At 38.1% G+C, this 14144-nt stretch overlaps 1 pseudogene; it reads left to right on the top strand.

Moving 5' to 3' along the window:
* The first annotated feature begins 4545 nt into the window (after window positions 1–4545).
* LOC127684095 (olfactory receptor 52R1-like) lies at window positions 4546–6651 on the top strand (annotated as a pseudogene).
* Window positions 6652–14144: the final 7493 nt, after the last annotated feature.

The raw sequence follows: 14144 nt of genomic DNA on the forward strand, positions 1-14144 counted from the left end.
TTATAAGAAATTCTTTAGCCATAGTCAGCCGGTTCAGAGATATCCTGGCAGAAGCTCTCTAGCAACAAGCAGATTGTGACCTTACATGCTCTGCACTTAGGTTCAGACGCTACAGAGTGAGACTCAAAATTCATCAACCTTCAGTAATGTTTCATAAGCATATAAATTTATTTCATCTTCTATTTTGTAGTATTATATAGTGTACTAATATTATATAGTATACTAATAATGTTTTTATCCTGTAAAAATAAAAATAATGTCCAAGCAAAGGCGGTGGCAGCACACGCCTTTAATCCCAGCACTTGGGAGGCAGAGGCAGGCAGATTTCTGAGTTCCAGGCCAGCCTGGTCTACAAAGTGAGTTCCTGAACAGCCAAGGCTACACAGAGAAACCCTGTCTCAATAAATAAATAAATAAATAAATAAATAAATAAATAAATAAATAAATAAATAATAAAATAAAAATAATGTATATTATAGAAGAATAAAGGAACAATGAGTGTTGGGCAAGAGGAAGATTATATGTTCCTTTCCTATTGTCTAAGAAATGCATAGCTCTGTGTCTAAAACCAAAGCAAGATGATTAAACTGTTCTCTTCATAATGCAATTCTTTCATATGCGACAAAAATGGCAAAGGATCCTCAAGCACCTGTCAGTTAAGCATAGCTTGTATTCAAAACTCTCCATGTGTTCCGGTCCTAACAATGAAAAGGAAACAGAGAGACATTTCAAAAGGCAATGATGACAGACTATAGAACATGAAGAAGTTGAGAGAAAACAGACACCTGTTGAGGACCACATCTCCCAGCTCAAATATAGCTCATATGTCATTTCTATTATTCTATTGTTTCTTTAATCAATGAACACTAAGATTATAAAGTCAGAGCAAACAGAATAGAATAAGAAAGACTAAGACATGTCTCTTAATATAGGTGTTCTGGATCTGAAAAAACATCAGATAAAGGGAAAGAGGAAAACTGGATGCCCAATTAAGGTGGACAACATAAAGTTGTATAAAGTGAGTCCTCTACTAAGATTAATTGGAAGAAGCCAATAAAAAGTCAATGTTCCCTAAAATCCCAGTGTTCTGGTTTATGAGGCCAAATAGATTACATAATATAAATCCAGATGCTATTGAGGTGGAAGGGGGAGATAGGAAAGAAAGAAGAAAAGGAAGGAAAGAAGGAAGGAAATAAGGAAGGAAGGAAGGAAAGGAAGGATGGAGGGAGGGAGGAAGGGAAGAAGGGAGGGAGGGAAGGATGGAGGGAGGGAGGAAGGGAGGGAGAGAGGGATAGAGGGAGGGAGAGAACGGGGAGAGGGAGGAAAGTGGGAGGGAGGGAGGTTGGGAAGGGGGAGGGAGGGAAGGGGGAAGGAGAGAGGGAGAGAGGGGGAGTGGGAGGGAAGAAGGAAGGACTGATTCAAGAGAAAGCAATATATTCCCAGAGACAATAGAAGCCCAACCATGAGCCTGGTACGGAGGATTCAGTGTAGAGAAATACCAAGAACACTGAGTCCAAAGTCGCTGATTCAGTATATTGTCTAATTACCCTGTATTTCAGCCCTTGACATATCAGGTCACTAATTTGCTTGATATAGCTGGGGAAGGATTCTCAACTATTTGTTGCCACGAAAGACAGCATTGTTGGTCCAAAAGTCATGTACTCTGACAAAACTTTTATTATGATCACTGACAGATCATTTAATGACTCAGAAATTGTGTTGTTTTTTACAGTAACTTATGACATAGAAGTTTTTCATAGGTTAAAAATCAATTTAAAGGAGCTCTAATGAGGGTCTCAAAATCCAATAATTCTTCCCCAACAGTTATACAGCTATAACTAGGGCACACTGGAAAGTTGTATCATTAGCCAGCATCAATGTAGTCAAGTGCCTGGGGGCCAAAATAAATATGATCTAAATATGTTTGTTCAAAACATTCTTAATCTTGATGGCTGTTCCCACAAACCAAGAGTGGCATACAGTGTCCAGGGATAGGAAATGATGCCCCCCTCTTGTTTAATCGGAAAATGTGGTTCTGTTTGCGGGGATTGAGTCTGGTAATGGAAGCAAAGCAGATGTGCTTATCTCAACTGTCACCGAAGACTTCACAGGAGCATTTGGGCACTATCATGATGATTAGTTAAGAAGGTTGGTAAGCTTTGTAATACAGAGGAGACTTCTAAATTCTGAGCCCCACTGCTCTTAGCCATTATAAGTGAGGGAGAGTAAGAAAAATGAGATCTGTCTCATCTTGAAGAAGCCTTTTTAAGATTCTTGAGGCCTATGAAATGAAACATTTGTTAGACAGCAAACATTTGTTAAAGAGACAATAAGGATACTATTCACACCTGAAGGTTTCTGTTGTGAATGAGGTGAAAAGTGAGGCTCTCAAACCCAAGCACAGGGCAGCAAAGACTAAGAGAATAGATGTTGGGGAAGAACTAAGTCACATGTCGCCTATGTCCTAAAGCTTTTTTTTAATGACAAGTTGCATTTCTTGAAGAGTTCAGACATTAAGAAACAAGCAGCATTAAGCAAGAACATATAAAAGTTGGCATTCAATAAATTCCTCTGTAATTTCTAGCATGAGAAATGGCCTTAACTCTAATGAGCATAGCTCAAGTAGGGGTTAGGGGATTCTAAAAGGAAAGTTTCTAGTTGGTATATTGTTAATCAGTTAATGGATTTGTTTCATATGAATAAAGGCCTTTACTTGATATTTTGCTCATGATACATCCTCTTGTGAAATTTACTATCCAGGATATCTCTGAATAAACTAGTCTGAAAATCAAAGCCAAGTTGAAATTTGTATAAGCAAATATCTTCCAGAATATAGCTGTAGACAGGTACTAAGATGTTGTCTGTGCCTACTTTTGCACCAAGGTGGAGAAAGAAACTGATTTAAACAAATACAATCACTAGAGGCAGAGGGCGGGAGTGACCTGGGTGGGAGAGGGGAGAGGGAAGATGGATAATGTATTGTGAGGGTTCAGTAGAGAAGCCCTGAGGGCCATCAGAATGAATGGAAATATGCAACCTCAGGAGAGAGGGGGAGATGTGAGAACCCTCTAGAAAGTACCAGAGAACTGGGGGGTGAGAGAATCTCAGGACTCAAAGGGAGGGACCTTAGATGAAATGACTGATAGTAGTGAGAGGGAATTATAGAGTCTATCTCCTATAGAAAGACAGAGCATCAGGTGGAGAGATGAGGTTGCCATCACACAGTCAAAAACTCTGACCCAGAATTGTTCCTGTCTGAAAGAACTGCATGGACAAACAATGGAGAAGAACCTGAGGAAAGGTGCCCTGCTGACAGGCCCAACTTGAGATCCATTTCAAGGGAAGGCTTCAAGGCCTGACACTGTTACTGATGTCACAGTGTGCTTGCAGACAGGAGCCTAGCAGGGCTGAGCTTCAAGAGGCCTAACAAGCAGCTGACTGAGACAGATGCAGATACTTACACCCAACCAATAAACTAAAGTCAGGCACCCTATGGTTGAATTAGGGAAAGGCCGGAAAAAGCTGAGGAGGTGGGCGACCCCATAGGAAGACCAGCAGTCTCAACTACCTTGGACCCCAGAGAGCTCCCAGAGACTGAACCACCAACCAGGCAGCAAATACAGGCTGGTTCAAGGCCCCAGCACATATATGGCAAAGGACTGCATGCTCTGGCCTCAGTGAGAGAAGATGTTCCTAACCCTCGAGAGACCAGAGGCCCTAGGAAATGGGGAGGGAGGTCTAGAGGGTGGGGGCATCCTCTTAAAGACAGAAGGGAGGAGGAATGGGATGTGGGACTGTGTGTGGAATTGTGGGACCAGAAAAATGGGTAACAACTGGACTGTAAAACAATAAAAATAATGAAAATAAAATAAAGGGGAGAAAGAACAGTTATTCTTTATATTAGAAGGCTAACTGACAAACAGAATAAATTATGAAGTTAATAAATCATCATTTCAACTACCAGAAAAAAATAAGTAAAAATAATGGATTACTCACAAAGCATAAGATATTCATGTTCTAAGATTTTCATTAACTATACTATGTATAATTTTAAAATACAGATGGGTCCTCTTTTTCCTTAGGCTAGAATCAAGATGAAAACTGCTAAATAACCAAAGGTAATATGAGAATAGATTACTACGATCCCTTTCTTCATGATTCTTTCCTACCATGAGCTAGCATTGTCCAAATGATTCAAAGCATAAATAAAGACCAAGTCATTTGTCAAAGAGAAAATGAAAAAGTTGATTATAACTAATTTGTAATGAATGTTTTCACTTAGTAGATTCTATATCCAGGAAAACATTTTGTTTAGGAAATAATTGCCCCTGATTTTGACATGTTCTAATATTTTAAATATTACAAGTATCAAAATAAATATTAAGTGGCATCATTTTAAGTGACAAAATATTATTTATTATAAATGATGATTTTACTACAACTTACTATTGAATAAAATTGCAATATTACACAAGTGCAAATAACCGTCCATTTCTTGGCTGTTACAATCCTCAGAGAGCTGATTAACTTCACCACACAGAAAATATGATGCATTCTTTCATGTTGCTTTAGGAACAGCTCTTTCTACTCTACCTTTTTCATCTTGTTTAGAATCCCATAACTGGAGAATTATCAATTCAGGATTGCTTTTCTTTTCTATGTCACATATGTGGTGGCACTGACTGGAAATGTCACCATCCTATATATAATCTGAGTTGACCACACCCTGCATGAGCCCATGTATCTCTTTCTGGCTATTCTGGCTATTGTGTGGAGAAGGACTGACTTGCTTCTGTCCTTCTCCACACAACCTAAAATGTTGGCCATACCTTGGATTCACGATCATAAGATTGAATATCATGCCTACCTCATCCAGGTGTTCTTCATACATGCCTTTTCTTCTGTGGACTTTGGGGTACTCATGGACATGGCCTTGGACCGCTATGTGGCTATCTGCTTCCGACTCCAACATTCTAGCATCCTGACCACATCTGTAGTCGTCAAACTAGGGGCAGCTGTGATCATGATAGGGCTGCTATGGGTGAGCCTATTCTGCTTCATGATCTCTAAGATGCCCTTCTGCCCCAACAAGGTCATTCCCCAGTCCAACTCTGAACACATTGCTGTGCTCAAGTTGGTATATGCTAATACCAGAGTCAATTTTGGACATGGAGTCTTTGTAGCTTTTTCTGGGAGTGGATTTGATATAATTGTCCTCACTGTATCTTTTTTTTTTTTTTTTTTTGAGTTTGGAACATTTTTTTTCTTTTTTATTCTTTTTCTTTTTTTTAACTTTTTTTTTTAATTTTTTTATTCGATATAATTTATTTACATTTCAAATGATTTCCCCTTTTCTAGCCCCCCCACTCCCCGAAAGTCCCGTAAGCCCCCTTCTCTTCCCCTGTCCTCCCATCCACCCCTTCCCACTTCCCCGTTTTGGTTTTGCTGAATACTGTTTCACTGAGTCTTTCCAGAACCAGGGGCCACTCCTCCTTTCTTCTTGTACCTCATTTGATGTGTGGATTATGTTTTGGGTATTCCAGTTTTCTAGGTTAATATCCACTTATTAGTGAGTGCATACCATGATTCACCTTTTGAGTCTGGGTTACCTCACTGTATCTTATGTGATGATTTTAAGAGCTGTGCTGAGGTTGCCCTCAGGTGAAGTTTGCCTCAAAGTACATATGCTTCTCATATTGGTGCCTTCTTAACCTTATATATCTCAGCCCTTTTCACATTCCCCACCCACAGCTTTGGCCACACTGCTTTGGCCCTAAGTTGTGCACATCATATTTGCCAATTTAGGGGAATCCCAGGGTGGGGAGGCAGGAGTGGGTGAGTGGGTAGGAGAGCACCCTCACAGAAGCAGAAGAAGGGAGGAGAGCATAGAGGATTTCTAGAGGGAAAACAAGGAAAGTGATGTAGGGGGATGAGAAGGCAGAGAGGCAGGAATGGCTGTGTAGGTGGGAGAACACCCTTATAAAAGCAAGGGAGGGGGAGGAGGTTTCTGGGGGAAACGGAAGCTGGAAAAGGGGTAACATAACATTGTTTGATGAGAGTCACACCAAGATACTTTATATTGTTTGTGGCTATTGTGAAGGGTGTTATTTCCCTAATTTCTTTCTCAGCCTGTTTATCCTTTGAGTATAGGAAGGCTACTGATTTACTTGAGTTAATTTTATTTTATTTTATTTTATTTTATTTTATTTTATTTTATTTTATTTTATTCCGTGAAAGTTTCTTATGTATGTAACCCCCCCCCAGCTTTATAAAGAAATCCCCAACATGGCTCCCTCCAAATTCAAGTTCTTTCCTTACAAAAAATAAAATAATAGCATATTTATTTATTTATTAATATGACAGTGTTGGTATGTATGATGGATCTAACAAGGTAAGGGCTAGCTCCTTTTTTTCAACAGCTGTTAGTTGTTAATAGCTCCTCAGTTAGAGATGGAGCTAAGCTCCTTTATTGTTAAATGGAGATAATTACTGTTATCTTGCCTAGTTACTGTAAGATTGCATTGGGCAAACAAGGCAGAGCACAAGCTAAGCCAAGAGTTTATTTACTCTGCCCCATGAGGCCCAGCCTAACACAACAGACCAGATATGAAGTTTTCCTTTTTTTTTTCAGTTGCCCCAGGTAAGCCATGATTTCATGTATGATTTTTTCTTGTTAATATTCACTGATTTAGTGAAACAAACTGCTAAATATATTCCATATTTCATGTTTATCAAATTCTTATTAATTATAACATCTTACTTTATTTTTTTAGATATATTCTTTTTTTTATTCGATATATTTTTTATTTACATTTCAAATGATTTCCCCTTTCCTAGTCCCCCCACTCCCAGAAAATCCTGTAAGCCCCCTTCTCTCCCCCTGTCCTCCTACCCACCCCTTCCCACTTCCCCGTTCTGGTTTTGCTGAATACTGCTTCACTGAGTCTTTCCAGAACAAGGGGCCTTGAGTTAATTTATATCCAGTCACTTTGCTGAAGTTGTTTATCATCTGCAGGATTTCTCTGGTGGAGGTTTTTTGGGGGGGTCACTTAAGTATACTCTCATATCATCTGCAAATTGTGATAATTTGACTTCTTCCTTTCCAATTTGTATCCCTTTGACCTCCTTTTGTTGTCTAATTGCTCTAGCTAAAACTTCATGTACTATATTGAATAAATATGGAGAGAGAGGGCAACCTTGTCTAGTCCCTGACAGGTAGGTAGAACAATGTAATAGAATTGAAGACCCATAAATGAGCTCACACATCTATGGTCACTTGATATTTGACAAAGGAGCTAAAACCATCCAGTGGAAAAAAAGATAGCCTTTTCAACAAATGGTGCTGGTTCAACTGGAGGCTAGCATGCAGAAGAATACAAATCAACCATTCTTATCCCCTTGTACTAAACTCAAGTCTAAGTGAATCAAGGACCTCCACATAAAACCAGACACACTGAAACTAATAGAAAAGAAAGTAGGGAAGAGTCTTGAACACATGGACACAGGGGAAAAATTCCTGAACAGAACACCAATAGCTTATGCTCTAAGATCAAGAATTGACAAATGGGACCTCATAAAATTACAAAATTTCTGTAAGGCAAAGGAAACTGTCAATAGGACAAAATGGCAACCAACAAATTGGGAAAAGATCTTTACCAACCCTACATCTGACAGAGCAGGGGAGCAGGCCCTGACCTCTGTGCCCACTTGCCAAAGTGGGACTCTCTTCCCCTGTAATTATCTCAGGTAACTTGTTATGATGATGAAAGTTTGACTAGAGTAAAACAATCAAACACAAAATGTGAAATTTTAAGTATTATTTCTCTCCTTATACGGAAGACTAGAAAACAAGGATTCATTCAGAAGTGGCCTGAAATATCAGGGCTATTCAAAAACAAGAATATTATACTGATCAGTGAGAAGGTACTGAGCACCTGTAGACATGGAGAATGTAGAGTGATATGTTGAGTTCGGGTTTTGTCCTCTACTGAGGATAAGTAGATGTGAAAAACAATATAAATGTAATAGACATGTTCCCACACATGCAGTGACTCTAGTAAAAAATGGTGAAATGTGTAACTGAGACCAACAAATGTTATCTTTTTAAAAAAGAAATGTTGTCTATTCTAGGTCTTATAAAAGTTATTTTATCAGATACATAGAAGTAGTAAAGAGGTATGAAATAGAGTATTTAGCATTCCCAAAGGCATGAGTCATGAAAGTTCTAAAAGAAATAGAAAAAAAAATTATGTCAAACAATGACCCAACAGAGCCTAATACACTGACTGTTCTAAGGAGCTCGGTGTAGCTTACAGGATATGGAGAGATCACTCACTATTAAAGGATATGGAACGATCCCTTACTGTTTCCATCAAGAAATCCCGAGTAAGGCCAGAAGAGACATACTGATGGACTTCTGAAACCCTGGGTTCCAGGAAAGGGAAGAAAGAACCTGAAATAGAACTGACCCCAGATCAAGGATTCTGACAGAGTATCCTCAATCTCTCTCTCTCTCTCTCTCTCTCTCTCTCTCTATATATATATATATATATATATATATATATATATATATATATATATATACATATTCTCTTTCTGTTCTCTCTCTACTTCCTCTGCTCTCTTTCCTCTCTATTTTTTATCATAATCTCCTCTCCATTCTAGTTTATTGATTTTACTACTACCTTTCCATTTAAATATAAATGGGAGGTATATTCAAACCTGCTCAAATGCATAGTGAAAAACTTATTTCTCACTCTGGATATAATTGACTTTTATGTTGAAAATTTAACAATGGTCAATGCAGCATTACTCTAACAAATTTCCACCGACAAGTGCCACATTTGAATTGATTATTCTTTATTTATATATCTGAACTTGTGGATTATGGATATTTCTACTGGACTAAACTAGGTATGACCAAACTTCATAGTGATCAATTTAGAAAATTGAGTTTATAGACATATGGTTAATGATTTCCTGTTCTTATAATATTATATTCACTTGACAGTCACAATTCTGTCATCTCTGTCAAAAATAATGTGTTTATTACTTGTTTAGTTTGTGCAAAGTTTCCACCTTAGATTCTAGTGTCCCAGTCATCTTCTGATGCCACGACAGTGAATACCCAGCCTCGCCACGCACCACATACATCTGCTTCTGTGTCTTCCTAGGGTAGGAAGTGTCCCAACTCTGGGTCTAGTTATCATTTTTATTAGTTTACACAGGAGTAAGTTTCCATATGAAATTTTCTTTCACAGTTACTTAAGACAACTTTCCACACACATCTCTCCCTCTCTCCGTGACTGACCTCCTTTCCCCACTTCTCCCCTTCCACCACAGTTTTCTGTCGTTCTTATTATTCAACAGTGTGGCATGTTCTAGGTACTTCTGTGAATGCTTCACTTATCTCTGGGCTCTCTAGCTTCCATGAGGGAGGTGCTCTTCCACCTAACCTATGATTGGCCATTTAGTTAGTTTTCAGTTTGCAAAATCAAATTCTATACCTGCATCACTCATTCCAGGCTGCTTCATCTTCACTGTCCTCTCTGGTAGCTACAGATGCCCAGTAGACACATTCCTTAGCATGCCATTTTATTCTAACTATGGCCAGTCTAGCTAAGATCAGCTTCAATGGACATAAAGCATATCATGTGACGCCATTATCTTCATGTTCTCCTGGACGCCCATCTGCCTAAGCCAAATTGTCTCTTACACCTACTGTGAACAAGTGACCATGCTCACATTGGTATGTAACACCATGTTAGACCATAACCAGATTCTCATAGCCTCTTCTGTGGTTATATTTGATATTGTCCATATAACAATAGGTGTTACAAGGCTGGGGAGATGGTTCAGTGGTTAAGAGCACTAACTACTCTTCAAGAGGTCCTGAGTTCAATTCTTAGCAACCACATTGTGGCTCATTACCATTTTTTAATGGGATCTGATGCCATAGTCTGGTGTGTCTGAAGACAACTACAGTCTAAAGATGAGCTACAGTGTACTTATATACATAAAATAAAATAAATCTTTTAAAAAGCAGTAGGTGTTACACAGGTAGTGCTGTAGTTGGAGAAACTCTACCTAGTATTTAATACAGATACTTGTGCCTATACCATCATGCTATGCTCAAAACTTTCTCCTCCAATTACTTTAGCTTCTGTACTCTCAGAGTGGTTCCCATCACTCTGCTCAGTCTCGACCACCTGGTTCTTTCCACCATTGTACCATTGTCGGAGGCCAGATAGGGCCAAAGGTCCTTTGGAATCCTGTGGATTGAACAAGGAGTAATAATTATCTGGTCCCTATTAGAATCATGCTTGACAAAACCAGTAATGGACTGGCCCTGATATAATCTTGGTTCAATTAATATTTTCTACTAATAAATGGAGCAAATGTAAAATATCTTTGTTATTAAACATAAAATTACTTAAAATGTCTACTGTCCAGACTTAAAACACATATTTTAAGAGTGTATATGTCTTTTGAATCCTGTATTTAAATTGGTGGGCATAACTTTTAACAAGCTATAGATTATCTGGCAAAATGTGAATACACAAAGTAGCTTTTCTTAATTATATAGCTAAATAGTAGTGAAAGCTTAGAGACTGGACAGTAGAACACTGTTGTATTGAGGACCTTTATGACTTTAACCTTCTAAAAGAAAAACTGTCCCTCAAGGACATAGTTCCACAATTGTTTTTATTTGTTATCCATATTTGCTTTATAAATTGTATATCTTGGTGAACTGGGTGCTTTTGTATATAAGTTTAAAAGCAAAAACATATGAATGAATTAGTGGTCATGATTTACCCTCAGAGTCAGTGACTCTTCTATTTCATTCTTATTCTTTAATCAAAAACATGAAACATCAAAATAAACAGAAGTTTTCACACAAAGTGACAAATGTCTGAGGTGTATAAAGTATACACAGGACTTCGGTCTCACACCTTGAAAACATATATTAAAGTATCACATTGTGCTCCACAGTTTTTTTACACTTATCATCTATTACACTCTGTAGCTGAAGTCACCACATATCTGAATCATGAAACATAGAGCAATCAATGAGTGCTGATCTTAGGTTTTATTCCCCTTGGCTAGCTTTCATTGATCTAGAAGATGCTAGGCACAATCTTACCCATCTGTTCACTTTATGAGCAACAACAATGACTAATTTGGCAAGCTATGCCTGCTGGTGCAATAGTGGTTCAATGTTATGGGAGTGACTGATTTCCGATCATATGTAAGGTCCTCTCCACTAGATAGAACTCATGCCTGGCAGCATTACTGGGGCCAAGAACCTGTGCCTAGGTATTTCATAGGTCTCACAGGAGAACCTACAATTTTTCTGCTAGTGGGTGTAGTATTAAAATAACTTCTAATAATTATCACTAAACTCATAGGTTAGGGCATCCATCAACTCTTGCATTAGAATAAAATTAAAAGAAACCCAAAATTTGTCAACATTCAGAGAATAAGAGATTACAGAGTACTAAGTCAGAAATAGGACATCTCGATAGCATCCTTCCCCACATGACTCTGAGTCATAACAGAAGTGTGGAAATATTGTTGAGTCAGTCTTGATGATGGATAACTACAAGGATACAGGCTTTTTTTCACATATGAACTCAGAGTGAGTGTGATAGAATGCACAAGGAACAGCACATCACTATAAAGAGTCAAGCTGGTTTCCTCTGTTTATCATTCAGGACACTGGAGGACAACTGTTTACTTGAGTTATTACCTTAAAACCTTTTGGGATTTAATGGTGATACCTTACATTTTTAAATATGTTGTTTATTCTTTGTCCATCCCCCAGAGAGATCCACATATTGCATATAATCCCACAGTTCAGTTTAAACTTACTAAAAGTCCATAGGTCCCAGCATGATAGCCTGTTCTGTCTCTGCTAGTAAGGACATAGAAAGTTCCTGTTTCCACAAAACTCTGGTAAGATAGATAAGGATGCTCATGGTGTTGTCTTTGTATTTGTTTATTACATACACATAATTATTCAAAAAGGTTTATAGAAGATTCAGGTGATCATTTATTCTACCCTATCTTGTCATCCATATAATAGCAGTTTGTAGCAATACTTGTATATTGCAATTCTCAGAGTTGAAACTCATGAAATTTAAAATTTAAGAAAAGACAAAAATAGCATAAAATGGTTAATTAAAAACACATTGGAAGATATTTATTAGCATAAAGAAAATTCTTGCTAAATTTGACCTAAAACCTTAACAGGGTAAGGAATGTTCCTACTGTTTAATTTTTAACTTAGTGTCAATCAAAATGTTTAGCCTCATCTTTTTTTTTATTCAATATATTCTTTATTTACATTTCAAGTGATTTTCCCTCTCCTAGATCCCATCTCCCCGAAAATCCCATAATCCCTCTTCCCTCCCCCTGTTCCCCAATCCACCCCTTCTCACTTCTCTGTCCTGATATTCCCCTACACTGCTATACTGAGCCATTCCAGGACCAGGGACCACTCCTTCCTTCTTCTTGGACATCATTTGATATGTGCATTGTGTCTTGGGTATTCCAAGCTTCTAGGCTAATATCATTTATCAGTGAGTGCATACCATGAGTGTTCTTTTGAGACTGGGCTACCTCACTTAGGATGATGCTCTCCACTTCCATCCATTTGTCTTAAGAATTTCATGAATTCATGTTTCTAATGGATGAATAGTACTCCATTGTGTATATATACCACATTTTCTATATCCATTCCTCCGCTGAGGGACATTTGGGTTCTTTCCAGCTTCTGGCTACTATAAGGAGGGCTGCTATGAACATAGTGAAGCATGTATCCTTATTACATGCTGGGGAATCCTCTGGGTATATGCCCAGGAGTGGTATAGCAGGGTCCTCTGGAAGATTTATTCCCAGTTTTCTGAGGAATCACCAGACTGACTTCCAGAGTGGTAATACCAACTTGCAACCCCACCAGCAGTGGAGGAGTGTTTAACCTCATCTTTCTGAGATCTAATTACTCTCCTTTGCTGAGCTCAGTCAACTGATGTGTTCAGACTTTTATATATTAACTAAATCCTCTCATTCATTATCTAAAACTCATAACTATTACTGTATCTATAATCACAGTTTATAAATTTGTATATTTCCCTAAATTCTTCCCTTTTCAAAACACCCCCATACCTATCCCTCTATCACTGTCTTTGCCTTAACCACTAAGTTTCTGAAAATGAACCAAACTATAGCACCCCACAGTTTCTCCAACCATTGCCTAATACACTGTGAGTTTCAGTTAGTGAGTGCACCTGCCTTTCCCAAGGTCAATAACTACTCTGAACTGTCTTTTTATTTATTTATTTACACTCCAGATTTTATTCCCCCCTCCCATACTCCTGTTCTACCCTCTGACTGTTCCACATCCCATACCTCCTCCCCTCCCTCCCTTCCTGTTTCCATGAGGTTATCTCCACTCCACACCCCACCTGACCTCTAAACTCCCTGAGGCCTGCAGTTTCAATGCTTACTAAAGTTGGCTGCTCAGCACTGTTATCAACATATACACAGGAGGAAACCAGGGTCTTTCTTTTATAATGGTTCTCATAAATCATTCAGACTTTCCTAAACTTCCATAATACTCTGTCTTCATTATTTTCTCTTAATAATCCACTCTCCTTGGCTGTTCACCCATTCTGTGGGATTGAAAAGATTATTCCTACATATCTATGTCTAGAGAGTCATACCTGAAGGTCCACTCCAAACACATGGACATCTTTAAGTAGGATTCTCTTGCTCACTTTAAACCAGACATATGAAAAATAAATTTGTGCTTGGTTTCCTGTGTTCTAGTGACTCCCTCACACTGAAACATTCCTATTTTTGCATTCCTAGAAATGACTACTCACATAGAAACTTAAAAATCTATGAATATAAAGATAAATGTAAAAATGTGCATTTATGTGAGTATATTTGCTTGGTTTAACAGTAACAATTTTTTCTTTTCTAAGTGTCTGTAATTATAATTGCTAGAGTAATAAATTTTAGTTTTCTGGGCAAGAGAATTTATTTCCTAGGGTATTTTTTTCTAATCAGAAAATTGCCTAAATACTATTTTATAACAGTACAATTTGTTACTTCTTAGGATGTGTGTGCTGTAAAGGCAA

This window comes from Apodemus sylvaticus, chromosome 1 (genome assembly GCF_947179515.1).
Source record: "Apodemus sylvaticus chromosome 1, mApoSyl1.1, whole genome shotgun sequence".
Classification (NCBI taxonomy): Eukaryota; Metazoa; Chordata; class Mammalia; order Rodentia; family Muridae; genus Apodemus; species Apodemus sylvaticus.